This window comes from Artemia franciscana, unplaced genomic scaffold (genome assembly GCF_032884065.1).
Source record: "Artemia franciscana unplaced genomic scaffold, ASM3288406v1 PGA_scaffold_67, whole genome shotgun sequence".
Taxonomy (NCBI): Eukaryota; Metazoa; Arthropoda; class Branchiopoda; order Anostraca; family Artemiidae; genus Artemia; species Artemia franciscana.
In genome coordinates, this window is record NW_027062705.1 from 1,317,672 (window position 1) to 1,326,453 (window position 8,782).

Consider the following 8,782-nt stretch of genomic DNA (forward strand, 5'->3'; position numbering starts at 1 on the left):
TTTTTTCTTTTTTGGTTTTTTTAGTTTTTTAGCTTTTTTAGTTTTTTTATTAGTTTTTAGTTTTTTTCTTTTTAGTTTTTTTGTAGTTTTTACCTTTTTTTAGTTTTTTTAGTTTTTTTTTTTACTTATTTCCTGGTCGTCATTTATACTCCCTGTGTTCCGGTCGTCATTTGTGTCCCGGTGCTTTGTTGATGGTGATTGCTAATCGAACATTCCTTGTGTCCCAGTCGCTTTCTCTTTGAGTGTCCCGTTCGTCATTTATATTCCCTATGTGCTGGTGTCCCGGTCGTCATTTATGTCCCGATGTCCCGGTCTGTAATTTCGTCAGTCGAAAACATGACGTCAGTCAACACACAAACATGACGTCACCTGACAGACCCACACACACACAGACAACTTATTTTTATATATATACTAGCTGTTGGGGTGGCGCTTCGCGCCATCCCAACACCTAGTTGGTGGGGGCGCTTCGCGCCCCCCTAAGCCCCCCCGCGCGCGTAAGTCGTTACGCGCCATATTAGTTACGCGCCATTGTAGTTGTGTCCCTATGTCCCACCTGTGAATATAGATAGATATATATATATATATATATATATATATATATATATATATATATATATATATATATATATATATATATATATGTTTTTAACTACGTAAAACTTGCGAATATACAACATTCTTTGCTGTCCCATTGTCTGTGCATATAAATAGATTGTCAGGTTTACCGACTCTTGAACATGCAACATATAATGGTCCATGGGAAAACAATCCGTATTCAGATCTTTACCTCATGATTCTAATGATTGCCTTGAGCTTTGTTGATGGTGATTGCTAATCGACCATTCCCTGAGTCGCCATCGTCATTTATATATCCCCCTGTGCACCCCGGCGTCCCCTTTGTAGTTATGTCACTGTGTCCCGGTCGTCATTTATATTCCCTGTGTCCCGGTCGTCATTTGTGTCCCGGTGTTCCAGTCTGTGATTTCTCTTTGAGTGTCCCGGGCGTCATTTATATTCCTTGTGTCCCGGTGTCCCGGTCGTCATTTATATCCCCCTGTGCCCCCCGGCGTCCCCATTGTAGTTGTGTCCCTGTGTCCCGGTCGTCATTTATATTCCCTGTGTCCCGGTCGTCATTTGTATCCCGGTGTCCCGGTCTGTATATACATTCGTTTTTTAGTTTTGTTTTTCTCCTTTATTTTTTTCCTTTTTTCTTTTTTTTCTTTTTTAGTTTATTTAGATTTTTAGATTTTTTAGTTTTTTTATTAGTTTTTAGTTTTTTTGTAGTTTTTACCATTTTTTTAGTTTTTTTAGTTTTTTTTTTTACTTATGTCCTGGTCGTCATTTATACTCCCTGTGTCCCGGTCGTCATTTGTGTCTCGGTGCTTTGTTGACTGCTAATTTATATTATATTTATATTTATATTTTTTATATTTATTAATATTTTTTTAGCTTTCTTTTTCTCTTATTTTTCAGTTTTTTCCTTTTTTTTAGTTTTTCCTTTTTTAGTTTTTAGTTTTTTTTGTTTTTTACCTTTTTTTAGTTTTTTTAGTTTTTTAGCTTTTTTATTTTTTTTATTAGTTTTTAGTTTTTTTTTAGTTTTTGCCTTTTTTTAGTTTTTTCAGTTTTTTTTAGTTTTTAGTTTTTTACCTTTTTTTAGTTTTTTTTAGTTTTTTAGCTTTTTTAGTTTTTTTTCTTTTTAGTTTTTTTTTTGTAGTTTTTACCTTTTTTAGTTTTTTTTCTTCTTTTGTATTAGTGTGAAATAATTCAGACGTCATATGCGGACAAACACGACGTCACTCGACAGACAGACAGACAGACATAACCCACAAACAACTTATTTTTATATATATTTATTCATATTTTTTTAGTTTTCTTTTTCTCTTTTATTTTTCAGTTTTTTCCTTTTTTTTTAGTTTTTTTCTTTTTTAGTTTTTAGTTTTTTTTAGTTTTTTACCTTTTTTTAGTTTTTTTTAGTTTTTTTAGATTTTTACCTTTTTTTAGTTTTTTTTAGTTTTTTAGCTTTTTTAGTTTTTTTTTTCTTTTTAGTTTTTTTTGTAGTTTTTACCTTTTTTAGTTTTTTTCTTCTTTTGTATTAGTGTGAAATAATTCAGACGTCATATGTGGACAAACATGACGTCACCTGATCCACAGATCCACACACAGACAACTTATTTTTATATATATAGATAGATAGAAGATAGATAGATAGATGTGCCGGTGTCCCGGTCGTGATTTGTGTCCCGATGTCCCGGTCTGTAATTTCGTCAGTCGAAAACATGACGTCAGTCGACACACAAACATGACGTCACCCGACACACACACAGAGACAACTTATTTATATATATATATATAGATAGATATATCTATAGATATAAAAATAAGTTGTCTGTCTATGTGTGTGTGTGTGTGTCGAGTGACGTAATGTTTGTGTGTCGACTGACGTCATGTTTGTCGACTGACGAGATTAAAGACCGGGACATCGGGACACAAATGACGACCGGGACATAGGGAATATAAATGACGACCAGGACACTCAAAGAGAAAGCGACCGGGACATAAGGAATGTTCGATTAGCAATCACCATCAACAAAGCACCGGGACATCTATATATATCTATATATATAAAAATAAGTTGTCTGTGTGTGTATGTGTGTCGAGTGACGTAATGTTTGTGTGTCGACTGACGTCATGTTTGCCGACTGACGAGATTAAAGACCGGGACATCGGGTCACAAATGACGACCGGGACATCTATCTATATATATAAAAATAAGTTGTATGTGTGTGTGTATGTCGAGTGACGTAATGTTTGTGTGTCGACTGACGAGATTAAAGACCGGGACATCGGGACACAAATGACGACCAGAACACCGGGGCATAGGGAATATAAATGACGACCGGGACACTCAAAGAGAAAGCAACCGGGACACAAGGAATGTTCGATTAGCAATCAGCATCAGCAAAGCACCGGGACACAAATGAAGACCGGGACACAGGGAATATAAATGGCGACCAGGACACTCAAAGAGAAATTACAGACCGGGACACAGGGAATATAAATGACGACCGCGACAGTCAAAGAGAAATTACAGACTGGGACACCGGGACACAAATGACGACCGGGACACAGGGAAACAACTACAACGGGGACGCCGGGGGGCACAGGGGGATATATAAATGACGACACAGGGAATGTTCGATTAGCAATCATCATCAACAAAGCTCAAGGGTAATCATTAGAATAATGAGGTATAGATCTGAATACAGATTGTTTTTCCCATGGACAATTATATTTTGCATGTTCAAGAGTCGGTAAACCTGACAATCTATTTATATGCACAGACAATGGGACGGCCAAGAATGTTGTATATTCGCAACTTTTACGTAGTTAAAAATATATATATATATATATATATATATATATATATATACTAGCTGTTGGGGTGGTGCTTCGCGCCACCCCAACACCTAGTTGGTGGGGGCGCTTCGCGCCCCCCCCCAAGCCCCCCCGCGCGCGTAAGTCGTTACGCGCCATAATAGTTACGCGCCATTGTAGTTGTGTCCCTATGTCCCACCTGTGAATATAGATAGATATATATATATGGTTTTAACTACGTAAAACTTGCGAATATACAACATTCTTTGCTGTCCCATTGTCTTTGCATATAAATAGATTGTCAGGTTTACCGACTCTTGAACATGCAACATATAATGGTCCATGGGAAAACAATCTGTATTCAGATCTATACCTCATGATTCTAATGATTGCCCTTGAGCTTTGTTGATGGTGATTGCTAATCGACCATTCCCTGTCCCGGTGTCCCGGTCGTCATTTACATCCCCCTGTTTCCCCCGGTGTCCCCGTTGTAGTTGTGTCCCTGTGTCCCGGTCGTCATTTATATTCCCTGTGTCCCGGGTCCCGGTCGTCATTTGTATCCCGGTGTCCCGGTCTGTATATACATTCGTTTTTTAGTTTTGTTTTTCTCCTTTATTTTTTTCCTTTTTTTTTCTTTTTTAGCTTATTTAGATTTTTAGATTTTTTAGTTTTTTTATTAGTTTTTAGTTTTTTTTTCTTTTTAGTTTTTTTGTCCCGGTCGTCATTTATATCCCCCTGTTTCCCCCGGTGTCCCCGTTGTAGTTGTGTCCCTGTGTCCCGGTCGTCATTTATATTCCCTGTGTCCCGGTCGTCATTTGTATCCCGGTGTACCGGAGTTGTGTCCCTGTGTCCCGGTCGTCATTTATATTCCCTGTGTCCCGGGTCCCAGTCGTCATTTGTATCCCGGTGTCCCGGTCTGTATATACATTCGTTTTTTAGTTTTGTTTTTCTCCTTTATTTTTTTCCTTTTTTTTTCTTTTTTAGCTTATTTAGATTTTTAGATTTTTTAGTTTTTTTATTAGTTTTTAGTTTTTTTTTCTTTTTAGTTTTTTTGTCCCGGTCGTCATTTATATCCCCCTGTTTCCCCCGGGTCGTCATTTATACTCCCTGTGTCCCGGTGCTTTGTTGATTGCTAATCGAACATTCCTTTTGTCCTGGTCGCTTTCTCTTTGAGTGTCGTCATTTATTTTTTTCTTTTTTAGTTCTTTTAGTTTTTACCTTTTTTAGTTTTTTTTAGTTTTTAGTTTTTTTAGTTTTTTACCTTTTTTTAGTTTTTTTAGTTTTTTTTTAGTTTTTTAGCTTTTTTATTTTTTTTATTAGTTTTTAGTTTTTTTGTAGTTTTTGCCTTTTTTTTAGTTTTTTTAGTTTTTTAGCTTTTTTATTAGTTTTTAGTTTTTTTTGTAGTTTTTGCCTTTTTTTAGTTTTTTTAGTTTTTTAGCTTTTTTATTTTTTTTATTAGTTTTTAGTTTTTTTTGTAGTTTTTGCCTTTTTTTTCTCTTTGAGTGTCGTCATTTATTAGTTTTTTCCTTTTTTTTTTTAGTTTTTTATTGGTTTTTACCTTTATTTTAGCTTATTTTTCAGTTTTTTCCTTTTTTTTAGTTTTTTTTGTTTTTTATTTTTTTTAGTTTTTTACCTTTTTTTAGTTTTTTTAGTTTTTTAGCTTTTTTACTTTTTTTATTAGTTTTTAGTTTTTTTTGTAGTTTTTGCCTTTTTTTAGTTTTTTCAGTTTTTTTTTTAGTTTTTTATTGGTTTTTACCTTTATAGTTTTTTTAGTTTTTTAGCTTTTTTATTTTTTTTATTAGTTTTTAGTTTTTTTTGTAGTTTTTGCCTTTTTTTAGTTTTTTCAGTTTTGACGTCACCTGATCCAGTTTTTTCAGGTGACGTCACCTGACACATCCATCCATCCATCCATCCACAGACAACTTATTTTTATATATATAGATATACTAGCTGTTGGGGTGGCGCTTCGCGCCACCCCAACACCTAGTTGGTGGGGGCGCTTCGCGCCCCCCCCAAGCCCCCCCGCGCGCGTAAGTCGTTACGCGCCATAATAGTTACGCGCCATTGTAGTTGTGTCCTTATGTCCCACCTGTGAATATAGATATATATATATATATATGGTTTTAACTACGTAAAACTTGCGAATATACAACATTCTTTGCTGTCCCATTGTCTTTGCATATAAATAGATTGTCAGGTTATCCCCCTGTTTCCCCCGGTGTCCCCGTTGTAGTTGTGTCCCTGTGTCCCGGTCGTCATTTATATTCCCTGTGTCCCGCGTCCCGGTCATCATTTGTATCCCGGTGTCCCGGTCTGTATATACATTCGTTTTTTAGTTTTGTTTTTCTCCTTTATTTTTTTCCTTTTTTTTTCTTTTTTAGCTTATTTAGATTTTTAGATTTTTTAGTTTTTTTTATTAGTTTTTAGTTTTTATTTCTTTTTAGTTTTTTTGTCCCGGTCGTCATTTATATCCCCCTGTTTCCCCCGGTGTCCCCGTTGTAGTTGTGTCCCTGTGTCCCGGTCGTTATTTATATTCCCTGTGTCCCGGTCGTCATTTGTATCCCGGTGTACCGGTCTGTATATACATTCGTTTTTTAGTTTTGTTTTTCTCCTTTATTTTTTTCCTTTTTTTTTCTTTTTTAGTTTATTTAGATTTTTAGATTTTTTAGTTTTTTTATTAGTTTTTAGTTTTTTTTTCTTTTTAGTTTTTTTGTAGTTTTTACCTTCTTTTTAGTTTTGTTAATTTTTTTTTTTACTTGTGTCCTGGTCGTCATTTATACTCCCTGTGTCCCGGTGCTTTGTTGATTGCTAATCGAACATTCCTTTTGTCCTGGTCGCTTTCTCTTTGAGTGTCGTCATTTATTTTTTTCTTTTTTAGTTCTTTTAGTTTTTACCTTTTTTAGTTTTTTTTTAAGTTTTTAGTTTTTTTAGTTTTTTACCTTTTTTTAGTTTTTTTAGTTTTTTAGCTTTTTTATTTTTTTTATTAGTTTTTAGTTTTTTTGTAGTTTTTGCCTTTTTTTTTAGTTTTTTGTCCTGGTCGCTTTCTCTTTGAGTGTCGTCATTTATTAGTTTTTTCCTTTTTTTTTTTAGTTTTTTATTGGTTTTTACCTTTATTTTAGCTTATTTTTCAGTTTTTTCCTTTTTTTTAGTTTTTTTTTATTTTTTATTTTTTTTAGTTTTTTACCTTTTTTTAGTTTTTTTAGTTTTTTTAGTTTTTTAGCTTTTTTACTTTTTTTATTAGTTTTTAGTTTTTTTTTGTAGTTTTTGCCTTTTTTTAGTTTTTTCAGTTTTTTTTTTAGTTTTTTATTGGTTTTTACCTTTATAGTTTTTTTAGTTTTTTAGCTTTTTTATTTTTTTTATTAGTTTTTAGTTTTTTTTTGTAGTTTTTGCCTTTTTTTAGTTTTTTCAGTTTTGACGTCACCTAATCCAGTTTTTTCAGGTGACGTCACCTGACACATCCATCCACACATCCATCCACACATCCACAGACAGACAACTTATTTTTATATATATAGATATATATATATATATATATCTTCTATATATATAAAAATAAGTTGTCTGTGGATGGATGGATGGATGGATGTGTGGATGGATGTGTCAGGTGACGTCACATGAAAAAACTGGATTAGGTGACGTCAAAACTGAAAAAACTAAAAAAAGGCAAAAACTACAAAAAAAACTAAAAACTAATAAAAAAAATAAAAAAGCTAAAAAACTAAAAAAACTATAAAGGTAAAAACCAATAAAAAACTAAAAAAAAAACTGAAAAAACTAAAAAAAGGCAAAAACTACAAAAAAAAAACTAAAAACTAATAAAAAAAGTAAAAAAGCTAAAAAACTAAAAAAACTAAAAAAACTAAAAAAAGGTAAAAAACTAAAAAAAATAAAAAATAAAAAAAAACTAAAAAAAAGGAAAAAACTGAAAAATAAGCTAAAATAAAGGTAAAAACCAATAAAAAACTAAAAAAAAAAAGGAAAAAACTAATAAATGACGACACTCAAAGAGAAAGCGACCAGGACAAAAAACTAAAAAAAAAGGCAAAAACTACAAAAAAACTAAAAACTAATAAAAAAAATAAAAAAGCTAAAAAACTAAAAAAACTAAAAAAAGGTAAAAAACTAAAAAAACTAAAAACTAAAAAAAAACTAAAAAAGGTAAAAACTAAAAGAACTAAAAAAGAAAAAAATAAATGACGACACTCAAAGAGAAAGCGACCAGGACAAAAGGAATGTTCGATTAGCAATCAACAAAGCACCGGGACACAGGGAGTATAAATGACGACCAGGACACAAGTAAAAAAAAAAATTAACAAAACTAAAAAGAAGGTAAAAACTACAAAAAAACTAAAAAGAAAAAAAACTAAAAACTAATAAAAAAACTAAAAAATCTAAAAATCTAAATAAACTAAAAAAGAAAAAAAAAGGAAAAAAATAAAGGAGAAAAACAAAACTAAAAAACGAATGTATATACAGACCGGTACACCGGGATACAAATGACGACCGGGACACAGGGAATATAAATAACGACCGGGACACAGGGACACAACTACAACGGGGACACCGGGGGAAACAGGGGGATAACCTGACAATCTATTTATATGCAAAGACAATGGGACAGCAAAGAATGTTGTATATTCGCAAGTTTTACGTAGTTAAAACCATATATATATATATATATATCTATATTCACAGGTGGGACATAGGGACACAACTACAATGGCGCGTAACTATTATGGCGCGTAACGACTTACGCGCGCGGGGGGGCTTGGGGGGGGCGCGAAGCGCCCCCACCAACTAGGTGTTGGGGTGGCGCGAAGCGCCACCCCAACAGCTAGTATATATATATATATATCTATATATATAAAAATAAGTTGTCTGTGTGTGGATCTGTGGATGGATCAGGTGACGTCACCTGAAAAAACTGGATCAGGTGACAAAACTGAAAACTGAAAAAACTAAAAAAAGGCAAAAACTACAAAAAAAACTAAAAACTGATAAAAAAAATAAAAAAGCTAAAAAACTAAAAAAACTAAAAAAAAGCAAAAACTACAAAAAAAAACTAAAAACTAATAAAAAAGCTAAAAAAAAAAAATAAAAAAAGGCAAAAACTACAAAAAAACTAAAAACTAATAAAAAAAATAAAAAAGCTAAAAAACTAAAAAAACTAAAAAAACTAAAAAAAGGTAAAAAACTAAAAAAACTAAAAACTAAAAAAAAACTAAAAAAAAGGAAAAAACTGAAAAATAAGCTAAAATAAAGGTAAAAACCAATAAAAAACTAAAAAAAAACTGAAAAAACTAAAAAAAGGCAAAAACTACAAAAAAAACTAAAAACTAATAAAAAAAGTAAAAAAGCTAAAAAACTAAAAAAACTAAAAAAACTAAAAAAAGGTAAAAAACTA

At 32.3% G+C, this 8,782-nt stretch overlaps 1 long non-coding RNA gene across 1 annotated transcript; it reads left to right on the plus strand.

Annotated features, from left to right (window-relative positions):
- Positions 1-6,766: 6,766 nt before the first annotated feature.
- LOC136042107 (uncharacterized) lies at positions 6,767-7,636 on the plus strand. The gene is made up of 2 exons (XR_010621176.1): positions 6,767-6,817; positions 7,011-7,636. It is a non-coding gene; the product is annotated as an uncharacterized LOC136042107 (long non-coding RNA).
- The last annotated feature ends 1,146 nt before the right edge of the window (positions 7,637-8,782 follow it).